We start from the raw sequence: 23,603 nt of genomic DNA, 5'->3' as shown, positions 1-23,603 counted from the left end.
TCGATGGAGGAAAATGTATAAAGAGCAATGGACCACCCAAGCAGAGAGAGTATAGGTATATAGGAGAAATAGAGAGAAGAACGCGCAGGAGCATCTTATTCTTTTGTCAGATGGTTATCGTCACTCTCCTTCTCCTTCCTTGGGCTGGCTGCTGCTGGCCTCGTCTGTTGGATAATAACCGAAACGGTTGTTTTTCTTTGTACAAGGCACACACCAAAACACACACACAAGAACATGGGGATAATGGGATATATGCTGTACGTAACCTCCTACTTTTTACTTCCCCCCTTTCGTTTTGTTTTTTCTTATTTTCTATCCGTTTACCAAATTCCATGTCCGGTGTATACTGATCTAACCTTGTCAATGCCACCCACAATACGCGCAAAATTGACCGCATTCGCACGGTGTTGATTAAATTTTAAAATAGAGTCGGGATAGACATTTTTTAAATTTTGATATCACATAATAGGCTATTTAATTTTTTATCTATTTCGAGTTATAATTTTTTTTTGTTAAACAATTTTGACATGAAATTTCCAGTTGATTGGGCCAACGGGAAAACAAATGCGCCATATAGCGCCTCCTCATTTGCCTGTTGTTGTTTTCCGAAAGGAGTTGCCCGTCAAATTGTTTTATCGTCTGCCCAGTTGCTCTGCTTGCGTGTGTGTATACAGGATTCACAAGTCCTAATTGATGATCCAGCCACTCCCTGCCCGTCCCAACAAAACGTTACGTATTATTAGCTTCTCTAACCAAAGTGTCGTCCTTATAGGATCTGTTGTGTTTCAAAAACAAAAACCCAAACGAAAAAGACACACAGCACAACAGACAACACACACACACACTCGACTCGGGCGGAGGATTAGTTTGGCGTGTCTTAACGCGTTGTTTTTGCATCGCCATCGTTTCTCTCTAGATCTCTTAGACGGACGCGGACGGAGGGATCCTGAGATGTAGCACATCTCCTCCTAAAGTCCCAGAGTCCGTGCGGGTCTCACCAGCAAGGCGCGATCCTGATGCTGAAACCCGAGTCATTTGAACTCGTAAGCCGGGCCTCCTCGTCGTCGAGAGTTGTGCTGTGAAAAAACACACGGCTCGGTATGAAAACAGATCAGGAATAAGAAGAAGAAGAAGTCTTGTGTGTATGTGTGTGTGTGTGTGTGGTATAGAGATTGTTGATTTTGAACAAGGGGGTGAGACATTTTTCAGTTTGGCCACTTGAGTTGACTGTTTCTCAAGCTGTAAGCTCTCTCTTTCTCTCCGTCTATATCTACCGCAAAAGCCTCTCTCTCTCGGCTGCCCGTGTGTGTGTAGTTGTTGTGTGTGTTGGTCGTTGGTGGCTGGGTGCGAGTGTCAAACAAAGCTGGGCTGATTTGTTGTTCAATCTTCGACCGTTTCTTTTTTCTTCTTCTGGTACTTTATTTTTTATTTTTTTTTGGGTTGCGTGTGTGTCAGGAGCCAGACAGTTCTCTCTGTGTGTGTCTCTCTGCTCCTGTTTCGTCATGTTGTTGTTGTTGTTGTGTTCCTTTCTAGAAATCCCCAAACGTCTCGACATACCCAACAGCTCCCGACGCGCGCCTTTCGACAGGCCCCGGCGCTTCGTCTCCATCCGTCTCCATCGTCACTCGCTCCGCGTTTGTCGATCGCAGCTGGGCGGAGGGAATATAGTAAGAACAAGAATCAAAGATCCTAGCCCAAAAATGGACAAGGGAAACATTTTCTGCCATTTGCCATTCCTCATTAGATATATCCGTAAGCATTCGATCGGAGAATAGGTTCATACTAAAAATTAAAATTAATTGTCCATTATCGACCGGCTGCGCCTCTATGAATAAGCTTATTCGATCCCTATGCGGAGTGTACAAGGAGCGAACGTGTTTTGTAATCTAATTCCGGGAGTTTGATGAAGATGATGGATTTGATTTCTATCATCGCCGTCAAACATTATCACGTACCGGGTAACCTTCTGCATGTGTCAAAGACGGGCCATCGGAGCCATCCAGTAGGATTCGACTTGGTGTAAAGAAATATACGTCCAGCAGCGCCTAGATCTAAACTATACACCAGTACATCAGGGAAAGTTGAGTCTCATCCTTCTCCTTCCATAAGCTGAGCTATATACTGGAACTTTATTATACAGAAGTAAACTCAATCTATGTTTCGACGCCTCCTCACGGCGCCTATACAAAGTACAATTTAACGCCCTGACAAAATGTTTTATCCAAAAGTCAATGTTAACTTTGATTGCGTCTCACTAAGGGCCTTGATTTTCACCTCGCGATCGCATAGGCCGCGCTGTCCCCGTACCGAATAAAACGACTAATTAATCCAAGTTTGACAATGAACCAGCGATCTCCAAGTAGCCTGATTTCAAGTAAGCGGGGTTGTACAGGCCGTCGATGTACATACGTAAGGCAATGTTAGATTCACTTGTCTAGTTAAAGCCCAGCAACAACGAGTCGAAAAGTTTTGCCCAGATTTTGTAACACAATGTCAGTCCAATAATTTGATTTGTTATTGCTGCTCTAATAGAACTTGTTATTTGGAGAATTGTCTTCGTTCCGCTTAATCGTTCCGCCTTCAACGACCGTCAATTTCTTCTATAGGCCTATCAAAGTATAGTGTCTATATTTTTTTATGCTAGCAGACTCCGGCTGCTGGAGATTATAAAGAGCACGCCTAAAGGCCTAAGAAGGTAAAAGGGATTTATGGATAATGCGCGTGATGGAATAACGATAAACGGCCATGGCAGCTGCTATCCACACAAGTCAAACGCCCAATGACAGTTCAACTATATTTTCATATGCAGTTAACCCAAACGAATATTGCGCCACCAGTTATATGCATAGAAATATAAAAGTGGCTATGCCAAAAAAAGATGCCAGTGGGTCTGGCATATTATGACGCGGGCTGGATCGTATAAGAGCAAAAAAAGGGGGGATCAGCATTCACTGCGAGCCGGAGAAACGAAATGACGAGAAAAGTTGTAAATGTTTGTTGACAGAAATCTTTTGGTCGTTATATTCCTTTAGGCCAAATAGCCTAGTTAGTCTATAGGCCTTTTGCACCGGGCCAAAAAAGGGTCCTCTCCTTGTGTGAGCGCTGTTGAAGGAGATCCTGGCACCGTGGATTGCTGATGGGATGACAGTTAGCGCGCTCGACAAGCAAACATCTTTTAAAGCCTAGCCTGGGAAAATCTAAAACAAATAAAAACGAGAAAAGAAGAATTTCGAAGAAGAAACTAGTCGAAGAATGTCGTGTCAAATGGGTGTCTAAGGTTTTCTATCCACCACGGCCCAGCCATTAGTGATATGTGGCAGCCACTGCGCATCGTCGAAATTCTTCTTCCACGTTCACACAGCAGCAGAGATACTAAATACAAGAGAGAGAAAGGCATGTTATCTATGTCCAATAATCCGGCTACTGGTAGAGCCTAAACTATTAAGACCTATTTGTGAGGCTAAATGATTGTTTTCTGTAAATGTCGTCGCTATATAGGCGCGGCAGTACCGGCGTGTGGGGGCTCTATGGCATCGCCGAGACTGTGGGAAGAAGATGAGGAGATTATCTCAAAGTAAAAGTCGAACACACAGAAGAAGTTTTATACACCGCGCGCCGCTGCTGTTTGAATTGCTGGGGGATTTTCTTCTTTTGCATCTGCTAGCTGCTGTGCTGTGCTGTGCCATGATATTCCCATTGGTCCTCCTATATTAGTTGATGTCCCTGTGCGCATTCGTGTTCATCCTCCTGTGTGTTTTGTGTCCAAACAGCCAGGCAAACATCATCCCCCGCGCAGCACGGAAGGAAAGCAGCCGAATTGCTATATGATGGTCATTCAGTCCCAGCAGCACAGCAGCGGCAAGGATTTTCTCCTTCATTAGCTATCGCGGCCGTTATTGTTGTTCCGTCTCTTTCTCTCTCTAGTCTGTTTTCCTCCGCGCTGGCTTTTTTCTTCCGCCAACAAAAGCAACACTGTTATATTTTTTTTCTCTCTATGCGCTTCTTCTTCCTCATGATGATGATGTGTCCCTGTATATTATGTATATAGTAGAGCTGATTCAGCCGGTTCGGCAGCTCCGGCTGCGTGGGAAGGCGGAGTATATATCAACACAAACGTGAAAACAAGATATTATTTTCTATACATACCAAGCCAGCATTTTTTTTTTTACTTTAGATACTATATAAGCTTTAAGGGAGGGAGAAAAGTTTATACATGGTGTATATAAGAATGGGCGGCCACGCGACGAAAACCGTGACGTGAAGACAGACGGACATACGCGGATCATTCCGTAAATAGCCCAGCGCACATCAGAATGCGGAATATAGTATGCGGAAAAGATTTTCAATTAGATATAGACCGACGGGGAGGGATATTGTATAATAGCCATTCGATGTGCCCATTAAATGTTTGCTTGCGCAGCGGATGATGTGATGATGACGTTGTCGATCGACTTGATCCCAACAATGGCGGGCTATTTAAACATTCATATTTTCTGGATGAGAATCTATTAGCTTTATACACAAGGCGTTTGATTGTGATATTTTAAATTGACGGCTGGATGAGGGGAGTTTTGAATGTACTTGAATATTATTATCAAGTGAGTATTTAGAGAAAGCTGTACGGTTATTATACGTGTGAGAGACAGACCACCCTTATTACTCTTGTGCGCGCTGGGGGTTTGCAGAACGCGTATAGCATAGCACACCCTTTTTCTCTTGCTCTCCAGTTGCTCTCTCTCCTTTCTTCCGGATGAAAAGACGGGACCTACTCCAGAAGCCAAAACATTGTGTGAGCACTACTCTTTCAAGTTCTTTCTCCTCTAGCTCTTTCATGAAGGCGGTTCACTCAAGCGACAACCATGAAGAGGTCCCATACAATCGTCTGTTATACCATTGCCTACTACTACTACTACTGTGTGTGTGTGTCTAAAGAATATCAGCGAACAACAAAAAAAAAAAATAAAAGAAGGAAAAACTTTTTTCTTATATTTTTATATTTGTCAAGCCGGGCGGCGGCGGCGATTTTACAAGAGGCTGGTGATGATGGTGGTTGGCATAGAGAGGGGGTTTATAATACTGGAACACTTGAAGCAACACATCCAGCAGCCCCAACTCTCTGTGAGATCAGAGCTCGACAAACTCCCTCCCCCTGTGCATATAGTCTATTCTCATTGAAGGAAAAAAAGGAGATCTAGAAGAAGAATCTAGCAAATACCCAGATCATGGTCGCAGCGGTGGTCTCTCCTTCATCACAAGAAAGGGGGATAGAATCTATAAAGAAAAGAGAGAGGCAAAAATACAATCAATCGATTCAAATGTACGTCCACAACTGCGCTTTAACTATAAGGCTTTTTTTTTTAACCTACTCATTTGGCTTCAGTCGAGCGTTATTGCCTTGAGTGTATTAGTAGCTGCACAGGGCTGAGCTCTTGCTTTATGTATACTGTATAGGTATAAATACAGTAGGGTTTATAGATGATATCCTTCTGTTTGCGACCTATTATACAGCAGACTGTATCATCGCGGTCGTGATGACTAAATAAGAACATCTTTTTTTGAATCGAGCGCCACTGGATGGGATATCCATAATAAGGATCTGCGACTGTGCTGTGTGGTGATGTGGGCGGCCCCGCATCGCAGTGTGTTACTGTTTTCTGTGTGTGTGTGTATAGAGACAAGCAGCAGCAGCAATGGCCGTGTGTGTGTCGCCGCCATATAGGCAGCGATGGGGAAATGCGAGTTCATTGGAGGAGAAAATCGGCGCAGGCCGATAAAGAAGAAGAACTCGCCGCCCGCTAAATATTTGGATTTCGATGCCTATCGTTTGTATACATACATATACATGTATATCTCTCTATATACATGTTATTGTGTATACACACACACAAAATACTGGCCATCAAAACAAAAACATTTGCGACCCCCCAATAACGTGCGCTATTCATTCATTTTTCATCTTTAGATAAATTTTGAACCATTTCATTTCATTTTTTTCCCACAGTATCCCAACGCCATAAGCAACATCTTCGGATGAAAATATTGGCGACCGCGGGGTCTTGTTGTTGAAGGATTTTTATATAGTTGAGTTCAGTATACAAACGACGAGATAAAATGAGAAGTGAAAAAAGATCAATAAGAAAAGATAAAGTCTAGAAAAGGGATAATAAAATCGAAGAGTACGAAACTTATAAGAGGACGTCTGCCCGTCTAGCGCCAGCACAAAAGGAGGACAATTGTGCATTTAATGCGCAACAGCAGCAAAACACTTGGAGAAAATAAGTCATAAAAGGGACTCGGGTGCATGCGAGTTTCATTGTATAAAACGTTGTACAACATACACGCAGCTGAAAAAGCCTAAACACGATTGGTGCGGGCGAGAGTATTTATAGAGAGAAAGGACGTTCTAATTGATCAAAGGCGTGATGGAAATAGCCGAGCATCGAGGCGGATTTGACGCATATTATTCTTTTTTTATATATATTTCTTTTTGCATAGATATCGTTTCGTTTGTAGTCACAACAAGAACCCAGTAACCTCCCGTCGCGGTTGCTGTTCAATTCCGATATAATCTGCTCTCAAATTCTCCAGCCAGCAGCTTTTATTCACAATTTTCAACCAGCTAAATTTGCTCTAAATTACTAACACCAGCTCGGCCAAAAATAGAAATGAAAAATGTACATAAGACGCGTTGATAACTTGATATCTAGCTCATATGATTGCGGCACAACGAACAATTGAACATATGTGTATAGCATATCAGCTCAAAGTGTGTTTTGGTCTTGTTGACGTGTATATAGCTTGTAGTTGCAACAGATCGCCATCAGCTGTTTCCATTGGGCGGTATAATAAACCAGCACATGTTCACAATCAAAGTAAATGTGTAATACGCGCCATGTAAAAACAAAACACGCGGGGTCGGTCGAGTTTGGTAGATTACCGCAACGTAATCATTTACAGTGCGCATGATTGTTGTACTTCGTCACACCTACATACTATATATAATGCCTGATAAAGCCGGCCATAAAAATTCGCTTGAAACCGGTCGGTCGAGTTTACCTGGCACAATGTTTTTACGACATCCGCGCGGCAAAGTTTTTCGATAAAAGGTAAGCGCCTAAAACCTACAATTTGTACGTGAAGCTTAGAGGAATACAACGAACTCGATAACCACACCCCTGCCGCACCCGCTGGCCAGTGTCAACAGCATGTAGCATACAAAGCAAACACAAAATTTATTATCACCATTTTTACATGTGGTGGTTGCTGGCGAGCTTGCCCAACATGCAAAAGCGGTTTGGCTTTGTTCTTCTAACGCTTTGACTGCAAAATGTAACGTGCATTTAACGCACGATCCCTTGTAAAACCTTCATTTTTTCTGGTCGCAATATTCTAGTCGCATATTTTCATTATTAAAAAATGTTGGGTCGCCTGTAATTTGTTATGGTGCAATAATTCACATACGGCACCAAAAAGCTTGGTATTGTAACGCCACGCGTAACAGTTGACGCAGTTGACACTATGTGAATATTGGACAGCATATTACGACGAATGTTCTGAGGGGTTATAGCCAATGACGAGTTTTTGAACACATCTTTTGATTGAAAATGAATAACTAATAGATTTTCTGGGCAAATTAATTTTTCGAAATCATAAATGGGTATTTGAATTAACGAGCAGTTTACAGTGGTGCACGGTGCATCGAATTATTAAGCCACTGGCAGTCGGTAAAGTTAACCTTTCGTTTATATATTTTAATTCGTTTTAGTTTTTATCAGAATATTGTTTATAGTCAGGTAGGTTAACACAGATTTAAATTTATTTTATTGTAAAGGTGATTTACTCTCGTTTGGACTTTCATTGAAAGAAGATCAAGAAGATGGAGTAAAGACGGTGATTTGTTAAGAAATCACGTAGCATCTATGATCTATCTCCGTTAATCATGAAATTTTTGTAAGAACGAAGAGAGTAATTCAAGTTTCGTGACGATATTAAAAGAAAATACTTCAATTCAAGGTACTACGCGATGAGCAAGTAAGGTGATAAAAATGATAATTCAAACGTGGTAGGGAAGACATTTCCACTTATGCTAACTCCAAATTTCAGTACTAATTATGACTTTAGATTGCCGTACACGTAATGTTCATTACACACCGATTGTGCATCCTTGTAAAATTAACAGCTATGGAATAAAATTTTGTCACTTCATCGACATTGGATGGCCGTGTGGTCACGTTGTTATAAGCTTGCCTGCGACTGTGTAGCAAATTCACCGACAGCAATACTATAATCTTGCCTAAATTAATTCATTAAATGGTACCAACAAGCTTGGTAGTTTACACCTAAGAGTTGACGCTCTTATGTGATAGTTAGTCAGCATACGACGATTGTGCTTATTGAAAAACGCAAATAGCAAGAGGTGATGGCCAATCATGAGTTTTTCGAGTTTTTGAAAACAGGGATATCTAATAGAAGTTGTGAGCAAATTAATTATCGAGTTTAAAAAAATGGGCAGTGCTTATGAATTTATGATATTAAATAACGAGCAGTTTAAGGCAGTGTGCGGTGCATCGTTTTTTGCGAAGACTCTGGCAAATGGTAAATTTAACCTTCAGTTTGAACATTTAAAGACGATTCAATCTTTATCAAAACTTTGTTTCGGGGTAAAGCATATAATTTCTGAATTTTTTCTTTCATAACATTCAACGTGTTGCACTAACTTCCTCAACAGATTCTCCCTGAATTCTCAGTGAAAATCTATGTGGTGAGGCGATCAAGTGATTAATCACGGTCTGGTACATAATTAATGAAAAATACTTAGTTTTAAGTGAGCACGCGATTAGTAAGCATGGTGATAAAACTAATATTTCAATCATGGTTGAAAAGGCATGTAAACTTCTGCTAGTTACAAATTTAAGTAACAATTTCAACCCCAGACTGACGTACACATAATGTTCAATTGTTCATTAGCTACATAGCCTACCAATTACGCATCCTTGTCAAATAAACATATATCCAATAATTTTGTCACGCAATCGACATGGATGGCCGTGTGGTCACGTTTTTACAAGCTCAGACTGCGTCTGCGTTGCAAATTCACCGACAGCAATACTATAATCCTGCCTAAATTGCTGCTGATATTTTCATTAAACGATATTTTATTATTATTCGTTATACGACGGTCGAAGATGTTAATAATACTGCATACGACGACTATGCTGATTGAAAAAGCTGATAGCAAGGGTGATGGCCAATGATGAGTTTTTGATATAATAGATTTTGCGCAAATAAATTTTCCGAGTTGATAGATGGTAATTTTAAGTAACGAGCAGTTTAAAGCAGTGCACGGTGCTGCCTCGAATCATGTTAATCCCTTGGCAATCGGTAAAGTCTCACATCTAACCATGTTGGATCGCCTTGTATATCGTTATGTTATAGTGCAAAAAGTCACACACGGAACCAACAAGCTTGTTAATTTAACACGTAACATAACGCGATATTTATCTGAAAGATGGACAGCATGCGACGACTGTGCTGAGGGTTACAGCCAATGACGAGTTTTCAATACAAATTTTGATTGAAAATGAATAACTAGTAGATTTTATGGGCTAATTAATTTTTTAAGTTTATAAATGGGTATTTGAATTAACGAGCAATTTACAGTGGTGCATGGTGCATAGAATCATGTTAAGCTCATGGCAGTCGGTAAAGTTTACCCTTGATGAATATGTAATATTTGGATGAGATTTTATAAGAATTCTGCTTTCAGTCAGGTACATATTTTCAGGTTGAATTTCATTTTTGATTCTAACGGAGTAACGGTGATTAACTCTCGCAGGTTCTGTTGGTTCGGGATTCGTCCGATTCCTACCTAGCCATACATCTTACTTGTATTTGGAGATTAATCCCAGTTTCGTGAAGAAAAAGAAAGTAAACCCTTCGTAATGACATACCACGCGATGAGCAAGTAAGGTGATGAAACTGATAAATCAAACGTGATAGGAAAAAACTTTTCAACTTACGCTAATTCCAATTCAAGTACTAATCATGACTCTAGATTTCCGTACCCATGATGTTCATTACACACCGATTGCGCATCCTTGTAAAATTAACAGCTATGGAATAAAAATGTGTTACGTCATCGACGTGGGTGGTCGTGTGGTCAAGTTTTTATAAGCTTGACTGCAAGCGTTAAGCAAATTCATCGACGGCAATACTACTATTCGGGTCCCCTATAATCCTGCATGCATTGCGATATGCATATACATCTACATGCACAATATGACGATGGCCACCGAAGAGTTTTTGAAAACAACTTTTGATTGTCTATGAATATCTGATAGATTTTTTGCGCAAATTAATTTTTCGGGTAGATAAATGGGTATTTGAATTAACGAGCAGTTTACAGTAGTGCACGGTGCATCGAATCATGTTAAGCCCCCTGGCTGTCTGTAAAGTTTACCCTTGATATACACAATAAATGGTTTAGATTTTATCAGAACAATGCTTACAGTCAGGTAGTTATAATTGGATTGAATTTCGTTTTCATTTTAACAGTGATTAACTCTCGCTTGATTCTTCGTATTCAAGACGACTTTGAGAAATTTTCATTCATACCTGACAAGATATATGAAACTTGTCTTGAAATCTGAAATGAGAGAGTTACTCCAGGAACATATTGATAAGTAAAGTAAACCCTTTCGTTTTGACTTACTACGCATGAGTAAAGAAGGTGATAAAACTGATAAATCAAACGTGATGCGGATAACTTTTCAACTTGCGCAAATTCAAAATTTTAGTATTAGTTATGACTCTAGATTTCCGTTCCCATGATGTTCATTACACACCGATTGCGCATCCTTGTAAAATTAACAGCTATGGAATAAAAATATGTTACGTCATCGACGTGGGTGGTCGTGTGGTCAAGTTTCTTTAAACTTGACAAGCGTTAAGCAAATTTACCGACGGCAAAACTAAAATTCGGTGTCCTATAATTATGCCTACATTGCGGCTGATACTTTAATTGAACCATCATTTACTTTATTCGTGTGATGGTTTGACAATATGACGACTGTGCTGATTGAAAAAGTTAATAGCATCATGGGGTGATGGCCAATGACGAGTTTTTGTAAACAACTTTTGATTTAATATGAATATCTGATAGATTTTCTGGGCAAATTAATTTTTCAAGTTGATAAATGAGTATTTAAATTAAAGAGCAATTTACAGTGGTGCACGGTGCATCGTATCATGATGATCGTATCATAAGCCCCTGCAGTGCGTATAGTTTACCCTTGATGTATACACAATAATTCGTCTTAAATTTTATCACCACATCGTTCATGGTCATGAAGGTATATAAAGATTAAAATTTATTTCGATCTTTAGATATTTGACTCTCGCTTGATGTTTCATTGATTTATTATATGCATCGAGTATTCCTAATCATATGAGTTATGACAAGTCTTGGAGAGCAAATGCTGTTTATGTCAATGCTGAACGGAAATATAACATATAAAGATACTAGGCGATGTGCAAGTAAGTTGTAAAACTTCGGATATATGCACGGATGAGAAGACATCTCAACTTATGCTAATTTCAAATTATAGTACCCATAGTGACTCTACATTGAAGTCCCCATAATGTTCATAACATACCGATTGCGTATCCTTGTAAAATTAACAGGTATAGCGAAAAAAATGTGTTACGTCGTTGGCATTGATGGCCATGTGGTCACGTTGTTATAAACTTGACTGCGACCGTGTAGCAAATATATTCACCGACAGCAATACTATAATTCTGGCATTCTGCATACATTGCGGCTGATACTTTTATTAAACGATCATTTATTTGTATTCGTGTGATTGTTAGACAGCATATGACGACTATGCTGATTGAAAAAATTAATAATAGCAAGGAGTGATTGCCAATGACGAGTTTTTGAAAACAACTTTTGATCAAATACGAATATCTAATAAACTTTTTGTGCAAATTAATTTTTCGGGTTGATAAATGGGTATTTGAATTAAAGAGCAGTTTACAGTAGTGCACGGTGCATCGAATAATGTTTTGCCCCTGGCAGTGGTTGTAGTTTACCTTTGTTCAATTAATTTAATCCGTTTCAGTATTTATCAAAACATTGTTTATGAATCGGGCGCACATATTGAGATTCAATTATTTCCAGAGTGTTGTGGGAATTACTTGCTTGCACAATTGTACCTCTTTAAAAGATCTCCCAGAAAAAAGAACCTTATCTGATTTTTTCTTGGTGGAAAAATTTATTGGCTTGCATTAACAAGTAAAAGTCAAGTAAAATATTCCAACTGATAAAAATGAAAATAAAAATTAATAATATTAAGACAAAAAGCGAGAGTAAAGCGATGTGGTAAACCTCACAACTTAAACATGATTGAGAAGACATTTTAACTTCTGCTAATTCAAAACTTAAGTACCAATTTGGGCTCTAGATCGGCGTCCACATAATGTTCAATACATTACATACCGATTACTCATCCTAGTGTATCCAATAAAAATTTTTTTTCGACATGGATAACTGTGTCTGGTCACGTTGTTTTAAGCTCAACTGCGACGGTGTACAGTTGTAGCAAATTAACCGACAGCGACAGAAATCCTATAAACTATAACCCTACCTAAATTGCGGCTGAAATTGTTTTTCTAGTGTCGGTCTCGGAGTCTCGGAGAAAATATGTAGATCCAAAATGCGAAGTTGAAATATTTATCGGAACATTGTATTGGGTCACACGGTTGTATATTCAGATTAAATTTCTTCTTGATTTGAAGGTGTCAAGTAACTCGAGAAAACCCTCTTTTCGTTTTTAGAGCGTTTTGGGTTTGAGGGTCGATTTAATTTCTATCGATACTTAAGCAAGACTAATTGCCTAATCGGCAAGATTAGTGTCGTCTGCATTGAATTTTTTATCGTGTTTCGAAAAAGAGACGAAAAGAGTCGTGAAACATTACAGAGAAAATAGAGAGATAATTTTTCGGAAATGTACACATAGCTGCACGTAAATTAGAACAAGAAATAAAATTACAAAATTGTGGTCGTAGTGTCAACTCTGGTCGCGTCTCTTTATAGAATCACTCAATACAGACTCCAACCATGCTGTTTGTGGCAGGTAAATCAAACTAGGAATACAAATAAGAATGATTGTGGGAGCTTAAATAGAAGAAACCTGTTCCAAATTTGTGAAATGTTAATACCTAACTATAGCATTTATTATGTAAGCCCCTGTTGATGTATGCCAGTCAGTTTGTACTACGTAAACTTTTCTTTGCAGATTTTAGGCCTGAGCCCTGCCTGAGACAGTCATCCCAACAACAAGATACCAGTTTTGCTTCTGCTGGTATTGGCCTGTTATCAGCAATCTCAGCTTATCATCACTTGGGTAATGATTTTCATTATCCTGTGACGTGTGACAAAAATATTTAAATAATGCATGATTTTCATCAATGCAGTGTATTACATCAAAACCTTAAATTCTCCTATTTATTTACAATTAGGGTTTACTCAGTGTCTCCATTCAAAATTTTCCCTTACTGTCAATATTTCTGTAAATATGTTTTCGTAATCCATTTTCTATTTTTTACACAGATAAACAGCATCCAGTTTCATTGGAAAAATTCCTTCTTCAAATTTCCTCTGTCCTCGTGTACGCCCATGTGTGTGTGGGTGTATTCACGAGGACCCACTTTTTCCTATCCGGCCTAGTGGATTCCAGCTTTACTGCGGATGGAGCAGTTGTGGATGCCTGGCTGTATTTCCCAGGCTTAAAGGTAGGAAATATCTACCTCTGTTCTTCCTTTTCAACCATCTGGTAACGTTGATTATCAATTGTTACATAGTACAGAGTACGATTACTCCCTAACTATCCGGTTAACTGGATCTGTTTTCACTTGCCTTTTTTTTTACTCAGTTAGGGCTCTTTAAATAACTCATTTTTTTTAATGACTGCAGATCAGGTCTGTTTTTGTACATCACTAGAATTTACCTGTGGGTAAAAAATCAAATTTTGAAAATTTATAACACCGCCGTTGAGTTTATATTTTTATTTTACCGATGGATCTGACCTGTTGCAAGCGTAAAGTCTCTCACTTCAAATGTCCAACGAAGCGTCCCGCGATCGCCGTGTATAATAAAAGGAGATTTATATTGCATCATCCAATGATATGGGTGTATAAATGAGAGAAACGTTCCCCATCGTTTGACAGCGCTTACAGTGTAGTGTTTTTCAAGCTGGCGGAGCATCAATAACGTCAGCACAGATAGACCTTTCCCCCTCATGTTTTATAGAAAGAAAAAAAAATCCCCCAAAATAAGGCTTCTGGAGGGCGAGGGAGATGGGCGTATAGGTGAATGATGTGTCAATAGATCCGCGACCGTGTCGTCATAATAAGGCGAAAAAAGAAGAAGGAAACGGTGAACAACATCAACAAACAAAAAAAAAGCCTCTCTCTTTCTCTTCTATCGAGCATAGACCACATTAGATAGAGACGTCCAATCCTGTCAAAACTAATCCCTTGTTTGGGAGGGTCTCCCTTTTTTGTCCGTTTGTTACGTTGTCTCTGTGTGTGTGTGTGTGTGGATATCGTTTTGCGACGGTCGGGCGGCGTTTGCTTTCAAATCCGGGGCAAACACAAGCATCGGTTCCACTCGGACGGATAGTCAGGCCCCTATCTTTGATACAGAGAGGCGGGGACCCTGTGTGATGTATATCCCCCCACTTATTCACGTGTGCCGGCGCAACGAGGGGGAGTGCGCTCAGCAGCAGTCCGTTGATTTTTCATCCAAATAAAAAAACAGATCTTAATGTAAGAGGGTCGTTTACGGTCTATATTGCACGTGTCTCTTTCATATGTGGAATATTGCCGATATATTTCGGTTGTCACTCTTGGTGCTGCTGGTGGTTGCCCTTAACAACCTTCAAGTGAATAGACGCCAGGAGCACCTATTACCAGAGTGCGCATCTTTTTGATTGCCTTCTTTTTTTTTTTTTGGCGTAATGTAACATATCTAGATATAGAGAGCTATGGAGGATGGCTTATATCGAATCGCTTTTTAGCACAGGGTCTCTGCTCTTGTCTGTGTGTCTCTGCGGGGGTTCTTGTTTATTTGATTTGGAGTTTCATCGCGCCCTGTTTGTTGCGCAGCTGCCGGGTGACAAAAAAAGAGACTCAAAGGAAGAGCTCGAAATCTATATAGCAGCAGTACAGGTATATACTTGAATAATCAAAGGGGGTATATTCTAGCTAGCTGTATGTAGTATGGCGTGGGCGAATTGAAAGCGATTTGTGCGTATCTATTGGCAATAAAGCTCTTTGGGATCTTTTTCAATTTCCAAGCTGTTATCTAAGAATAAAAAACCAACTCTTTTGTAGTCGTTGACCAAACGGCAAACAATCATTCAACGGATTGATTGGCTAGTTTTGTCCCCCAGGTTATTTATTTCTTCGGTGCACTCGATTCCCAGATTTTCGTTGGTTTTCAAACTATGATGGGGTTAAATGAAAAGGAATTGAACGTTTACCATATTAAATTTGCAATATTAACGTCAGAATATTCATTTTGATAAAGAGTCTTAGATTCATAGGCATTTGAAATCAATAGAGAACTCAAAAACTGACTAAAGTTAAAAGAAAGTATACAACATACGGAATTGCTAATTATACGAACTTCAAAATTCAAGTAAAGTAACAAGACCTATGACAACGTTTGATCCCGTCACCTAGGCTCTAGGGGACAAAGAGTTAAACTAGTTTCATTTATTCCGATTTTTTTCTCTCTATCTACTTTTCCATATAGCTGTATGAAAACTTTCGCCAAAGATTGTCAAGTCAAAGTTTCGTGTACCTTACACACGTATCATTTATTAACGAGCTGTCATAAAAGTCGAACAAAAAGAAATCAGTTAGATAACCATGTCGAGCGCATTTAACTGCGGATAGAGAGAGCAGTGAATCAATGTATCGCCAGCACAAAAGAGAATAAGAGTTATTGTTGAGAAACGATAGCGCGGAGGTTGACGCCCCATCCGAGGGCGACTTTGTTGTATCAATATGTGTCCGGTGTGTGTTCTGTGTGTGTGTGTGTGTGTCGCCCCTATAAATAGCCATTAAAGAAGGAGTCGAGAAAAAACAGACGAGTTGGAAAAAAACATGGAACTAAGAAATAACAAGAGAGAGAGAGAGAAGACTCATCGGCTGGGCGACTCATTTCCGGCGCATCCAACGCATAATGGCCGCGCTCTGTTTCAACCGCCAAAATAACCTTTTCCGCTCTCAGCAGTCTCGGGAGTCGTGCTGTTTTTTCTTTCTTTCTTTCATTCCCGGCACATCTCCTCAATTTAGACTTGTCGCTTTTTTTTCCTCGTCTCCCCCCACTACATCCAGCACAGCCCATCATCTCATCCGTCTGCGTGTGTAAATATATACAATACTGCACTATATAGGACTACCGTACACACACACACATACACTTCTATATAGACCGTATAGGTATATTTATATACTACATTTACCCGCGAGATGTGTTTTGCTAGAATCTGACTGCCGCGAGTCTCAGTCGACCGTGACACGCTCGTCTTCTTCCTACTCAGGACTCCTCCTCCGCCGCTGACGCCTTCTGCCCGAGTGCGGAATGAGATGGACGGAAGAAGAGGGGGACGGGGGAAGGGAGGGGAACAAAAAAAAATCAGGTTTTTATTTTAAAAAACATTTGAGAAATTATTTTTTGTTAATTTCACGGGTCCATGCAAACGAGGAGAGTCATCGGGTTGACACACGTCATATCAGCCGGTCGACGAGTCATCCGGCAGGGTTGTAGGCCGGATACAAGTTTTTCGTGCAAAGCGTGCGCTTTTACAACCGGCTAACTACGCCAGCTATCCAATAACTATTAGTCTCTTCGTGCTGTATGATGACACCTTATTATTCTACTGCGTTAAAATCTCAATGATTATTAAGCGCTCAATTGAACAACAAAAGTGTCTTATTCCGATTCTGTTTTTACTGTAACTCTATTCGGTACCTTTGAACGTGATTGGGTGGTAGTTTCAGTAAATTGCGTATTTTTACTGGTTCATAAACGTTACCAATGAGTTATTCAAAATTTTTATTGAGAACCCTTTTGTTGATTTGTTATTGCTCAAATATATTAAAATTTTTTCTGGAGGAGTGCGTACATTTGGAACTGAGAGCGACAAATCGAGTTGCTGCTGCATAACGTAAGATTGTGGAGTAACTAGGTTTATATTTTGAATCTTTTATTGAAATTTTGATAAGTGACTCGCCGGTGTGTTAGGGGCGTTGTAGATGAGAGTCAGTTTGCGTGTAGTGCAGCAACCACCGTAACACTGCTCTTTTTTCAACACCATCATTCGTTTCGGGCCTCCGGCCGAGTCTACTTACTCTACAATTTACATGCCGATACTGGTGTGAATTTTAACCTTTTCTGAATTCAGAAACTATCATGTTTAATTGTTACGTCTGTTCAATTTTATTCTGTGTCAGTTCTCGTCGACAACCGGAAATTTCTAGACGCCAAGGAAAGCTTACGTTGCTATTAACAAAGTTCACAGCTACATAATTTATGTTTAATTGGAAACCAATGTACGTTTATACCGTTTGCAAATCTCGGAGACAAGCGCTCGATTGAAAAATTTTTTTTTATTCCGATTCTGCTTTTTACCGACTCTATTCGGCCCCTTTGAACGTGATTGGGTGATAGTTTCAGTAAATCGCGTACTTCACTGATTCATAAACGTTACGAATGAGTTATTCGAGTTTTTTATTACGAACGTTTTTGTTTCTTTGTTATTGCTTGAGGTAATTCCAATATATTCTTGATGAGTGCGTAGGTTTAGATTTGAGAACGACATTTCGAGTTGCAACTGCATCACTCTAAAATGTGGAGTGACACGACTGATATTTTGGAATGTTATTCTTCATATTTACATAAGTAACTCGCCCGTATTATTAATTCAGTCCCGTTGTAGTTGAAGAATACCACTTCTCTTTACAACGACTCGACGTGGAATTCAGTTAATAATAAGGTAGAGGGAGCAATCTATAGCCTCCACGCAAACGAGTTGACTTTAACTTCTAAATTGACATGCCGATACTGGTGTGAATATAAAACTATTCCTAAATCAAAGACTATCATGTGTAACTGTTACGATTGTTCAATGTACCATGTTATCATCTTCGTCGATAATCGGACATATCCAAATACCAAAGACAGTTTATGTTTCGAATAACTAAGTTCACTACTAAAAGTTGATTTATAGGCCTACTGATTGCAAATCTCAGTGATTTAGCGCTCGAATTTAAAAAAAATCTTATTCCGATCCTGTTTTTACTGTAAGTTTATTTGGCATCTCTGAACGTGATTGGGTGGTAGTTTCAGTAAATCTCGTATTTTTGCTGGTTCATAAACGTTACTAATGAATTATTCAAATTTTTTATTTGAACGTTTTTGTTTATTTGTTATTGCTCAGAAATTTTCAAATTTTTCCCTCAAGAAATGTGTACAGTTAGATTTGAGAATGACAAATCGGGTTGCTGCTGCACAACACATGTATGTGGAGTATCTCAGTTTATATTTTGAATTTTATTCTTAGTCTTTAGATAAGTGACTCGCCCTTTTATCAGTGGCGCTATATCAGGAAGCTTTCGCAGGTGTCCTTGCGTACAGCGTCAAGACAACGCTTAACCAAATAAATTTTATTTGAAATCGGACGAGTTTACTTTCGTGACAATTAGCATGCCGTTACTGGTGTGAATTTCAACCTTTTCTGAATTCAGATTGCATCAAGTGTAAAGTTACGACTGTTAATTTTATTTTTTATTAACTCTCGTCTATAACCGAAACTATCTAGACGACTAAGAAAGCTTATGTTGCTATTAACAAAGTTCACAGCTATATAATTTATTTTTATTAGATACTAATGCTATAATTCTCAGAAAATAAGCGTTTGATTGAAAAAATATATATATTATTCCGATTTGGTTTTTACCGACTCTATTCGGCCAGTTTCAGTAAATCGCTTACTTCACTGATTCATAAACGTTACGAATGGGCTATTCAAATTTTTTATTAAGAACGCTTTTGTTTATTTGTTATTGCTTAGGTAAATTGCAATATATTTTTGAATAGTGCGTAGGTTTAGATCTGAGATCGACATATCGAGTTGCGGCTGCATCACTTTAAGATGTGGAGTTTTACGGTTTATATTTTTGAATATTATTTTTCTTATTTGAATGATAGAAAGTGACTCGCCTGTTTGGTTTTTGATTTTGACGGTGCAACGCCATAACGTGAAATTTGGATTATTGCCACTATTAAGTGAGTACCCTATTTCCCCAGGCGAGTCTACTATATCCACAATTGACACGCCGATACTGGTGTGAATTTAAACCCTACCTTACTTCAGATTCTCTTAAGTGTAATTGTTACGACTGTTTAATGTGCCACGGTATCAACTTTCGTCGATAATCGGACATATCTAAATGCCAAAGACAGCATATTTTGCTATTAACAAAGTTCACTACTAAAAAATTGATTTTATACTGATTGCAAATCTCAGCAAAGCGCTCGATTGAGAAACATTTATTATTTCGATTTTGTTTTTACCGAGTTTATTCGGCACTTTCGAACGTGATAGGGTGAAAATATTAGCAAATCGCGTATTGATATTGACTTATAAATGTTACGAATGAGTTATTCAAATTTTTTATTGAGAACGTGTTTGTTTATTTGTTATTGCTCGGATAAATTTCAATATTTTCTAGATTAGTGCGTATGTTTAGATCTGAGTAAGACCAATCGAGTTGCGGCTGTAACACCCTTCATTGTGGAGTAACACGGTTTATATTTTTAGTAAACTATTTTTCTTTCATAGCTTTTCGTTAGCTTCATGACTCGCCCGTTAAGAAGCGCATGTTAATGGATGACATTTTCTTTTCAAGGGAACATCGCTCAATACATGGACGAGTCAGCTGACATCATATCCTACATACCTATACAGGGGTAAATTTAAATTTTTTTCTCAATTCAGATTCTATAAAGTGTAATTGTTACTACTGTACTATGCACTATGGTATCAACTCATAGATAATCGGACTTATCTTAGTGCCACAGACAGTTTATGTTGCTAAAATCAAAGTTCATTACAAATAATTGACTGCTATTAGATACTAATACTATACATTCATACTGTTGACAATTCTCAGTGATTGAAACATATTTATTATTCCGATTCTGTTTTTGCTGAGTTTATTCGGTACCTTTGAACGTGAATGGGTGGTCATTTTAGCAGATCGTGTTTATTGATACTGATTACTAAACGTTACGTATGAATTTTTCACATTTTTTATTGTGAACATTTTTGTTTAATTGTTACGGCTCTGATTTTTTCTTTTTTTTTTCTGAAGGAGTGCATTGGGTTAGATTTGAGACGGACGAAACGAATTACGACTGTATCACTCATAAATGTTAAGTGCTATGGATCATATTAGGCGTTTTATTTCTTGGTTAGCCAAGAGACTCGACCAATATTTCTAAGTTAAACTTTATGTTGAGCTCTTTGGTGGAAAGTCGTCTAAAAGCGTCCTTCTAAAGTCTTATTAAATTAAGTCCCTCTTGATGGCACTGAATAATATTCTTTAGAAGAATAGCTTTCGTCCATTAGTGGAAGAGTCTTCGTCAGGTGAATCACATGCCGTCTTTGGTGTGAATAATAAATGTTTAATATCTTCATTTCATCAAGTGAACATGATAATAGAATCTAGTTAAATTCGTTACAACGTCTTTTCGATAACGGGACAAATATAATTACCTTACGAAGTATAAGTTGCCACCAACAATGTTCACTACTAAAAATGTTGAAATCATTAATGATAAAATTATTTAAGACCGTTACAAACATTGCTTTAATTTTACAGCATCCTATACTTTCTGCATTTGAATTTCGCTCATTTGTTTGGTTATCGTTATCGTCATCGTCAGGTCTGATAACCCGAACAAAATACAAACAATTGACTTAAAACTACAAAAAATTGACTATTATTTGATACTATACATTTATACTGTTTGCAAATCTCAGTGATTAAGCGCTCGATTGTAAAACATTTATTATTCCGATTCTGGTTTTACTGAGTTTATTCGGCATTTTTGAACGTGATTGGGTTGGTCATTTTAGCAAATCGCGTATTGATACTGATTACTTAACGCTATGCATGAATTATTCAAATATTTATTAGGAACATTTTTGTTTATTTGTTATTGCTCAGATATTTTCTTTTTATTTCTTAAGGAGTGCATCTGTTTAGATTTGAGAATGGCGAAACGAGTTACGGCTGCATCATTCATAACTGTTGGGTGACATGGTTTATATTCTACATTTTATTTAACTTCGTAAACTCGTCCAAGAATACTTGCAAAGTCCCTTCTATAGCCTAATACCAAGCTCATAAATATATAAAATTCCTGGTAATAAAAGGGCAATAATGCACTTTCCTTGAACGAGTCTTCTTCACTTGATCCGCATGCCGATATTGGTGTGAATATTAAACGTTAGTTATTTCACAATCATTAAAGTGAAAATGTCAAGATAACCCAGTATAATTAGGTACGATGTCTTGTCAATCACCATACGTATTTAAATATCAAACAAAGCTTAAGTAACACTCAATAATGTTCTCTAATAAAAAATATAATATTAGGCTATTCGTGACAAAATTAATTATAAGACCGTTACAAACGGTGCTATAATTTTACAGCATCCCATACTTTCTGCATTTTAATTTTTCTCATTTGTTTTGTTATCGTCACCGTCAGGTCTGATAACACGTACAAAATGCAAACTCATGTAACGGTCAAGCAGTACACCGGGGGGAAATCGCATAACACAGCCGACCGGACGAATTATTTAGCGCTTGAATGTGTTATTGCATAACAAAGCTTCCAACATCAGCGGAAGGAGGCTATACTGTGTACACTGTATTGTGTTACCGAGTCACTCGAATGGCTAGAGATCGTGCGCCGGGCCTGCTATGTGGTGATGATGATGTTGCCCCGGCTGTTATTGACAGAAAAGCGATTGGATTTCGATCCTATACCCGCCACACACAAAAAAAAGAGGGCTCGCGTCCTCGTTGTTATTTACCCAGCAGTGCAATATCTTATTTACATTCCGGCTTTATCCAGCAAAGTCATCATCCTTAAATATTGCGAGACTTTTTTCTTTTATATTTTCTTTTTGCCAAAGCAATTGAGAGTTTCCTCCGGGTGTTACTCGTCGATAGCTAATATACCCTGTCTGTAAACGATTGATACAAACGGATCGTATTATCCATTTGCCGTTCATATGAGATCCGTTTAACTGTCTAAACGGCAGCAACGGATACGACGATTAGATTTGTTTTTCTTAACCAAAGAATCAAGAGATGGGCGTGTTGCAAAAATTCCCCGTCGGCGTCATAATATCTTCTTATTTTTCCCGGCTGTAGCGCCAGCGTTGAACGGGAAATCCGCACTATCTGCTTCATTCTAACGCGGCGTATCTCGTAACTCAAATCAAATTTTTGACTGGTCGAAATTGTATAAAGGGCCAAAACGTTTATTGCTTGCGCTCGTTCAGGGTGATTTTGCGAAACACGAGCCGACGTTTTTTGTGAAAACAATCTCGTGCTTGTAACTCGGATACGTATAATCCAACCTTTGAATTCGCATATGCAAACTACACGCGTGCAATTGGGCAGGAAGTGCGGTATCGTGGCGGTATCCGATCAAATTCAAAGATATCTCCGTAGCAACACATCCAGTAGCAGTAGATATACGTGTACATGGTTCAGCTTGTATAATTTCTCACTTTGTGGCTCATATTGAATAGCTCATAAAACATGTGCATATGAAAACTTGGTGATTTGTCTGTGTGAGGTTCAACCGGGAGCAGAAAGGCAAAGGTTTCGGTTGCTTTGGTTATATTGCATCACTGGCACGACTCAGCCAGCCAGGGGAAAAGCAATAAGTTGACAGACGAAGCATAAGCCAAGCCAAGACTGAAGAAGAAGAAGCTGTGCTCTGCTGCCAGAGCTAGCACCCTACTACTGAATGTCATAAGGTGACGGGTAATAAATTGGATGAGCAGCCAGCACGCGTGCGAAACTGACACGCTCCAGCGACACAACGCGTATCAAACGCTGCCTGAGATGCTGTTCCAGTTTTGTTGGTAGATAATGAATAATAATAGGAGCACACAGTGCTGCTGCAGCATATGCAAAGGAAACCTTCGTCCTCGTCCATCTCCGCGTTTCCTGGAGCCTCGTTCCAGTTTGTGGAATCTAGGAGGATCAATCCTACGCTTACAAAATATCGTGCAACAACATATACGGCAAACAGCACGTATTATGATGCACGTACGTCCAAAAAATAGCGAAATAATCATCAACAAACAGAGCGCCAGCACACGACGCAAATAGAAGCAACACGGTGATGGACGAGGAGGTGTCGCTCCTGAACATATCTGCGGCTTTCCCAGCAAACGGCATAGCACAAAAAATGATGATTAAGGATAGTGTTATACCGT

General features: G+C 38.9%; 1 protein-coding gene across 2 annotated transcripts in view; it reads left to right on the top strand.

The window, feature by feature from the left end:
- LOC124196808 overlaps nucleotides 1-23,603 on the top strand; it is a 40,504-nt gene that overhangs the window by 4,650 nt on the left and 12,251 nt on the right. Inside the window, exons 1-3 of one of the 2 annotated variants that reach the window (XM_046592060.1) lie at nucleotides 12,936-13,136; nucleotides 13,299-13,406; nucleotides 13,613-13,794. The gene's annotated coding sequence lies outside the window, so the exon portion shown is untranslated. Of the gene's footprint in view, nucleotides 1-12,935; nucleotides 13,137-13,298; nucleotides 13,407-13,612; nucleotides 13,795-23,603 lie in introns of those variants that run through there. The other variant, XM_046592053.1, reaches the window with a different exon arrangement.

Source organism: Daphnia pulex, chromosome 1 (genome assembly GCF_021134715.1).
Source record: "Daphnia pulex isolate KAP4 chromosome 1, ASM2113471v1".
Taxonomy (NCBI): domain Eukaryota; kingdom Metazoa; phylum Arthropoda; class Branchiopoda; order Diplostraca; family Daphniidae; genus Daphnia; species Daphnia pulex.
Note: the sequence above shows the minus strand (reverse complement) of the source record. Positions and strands in the feature narration are given on the sequence as shown.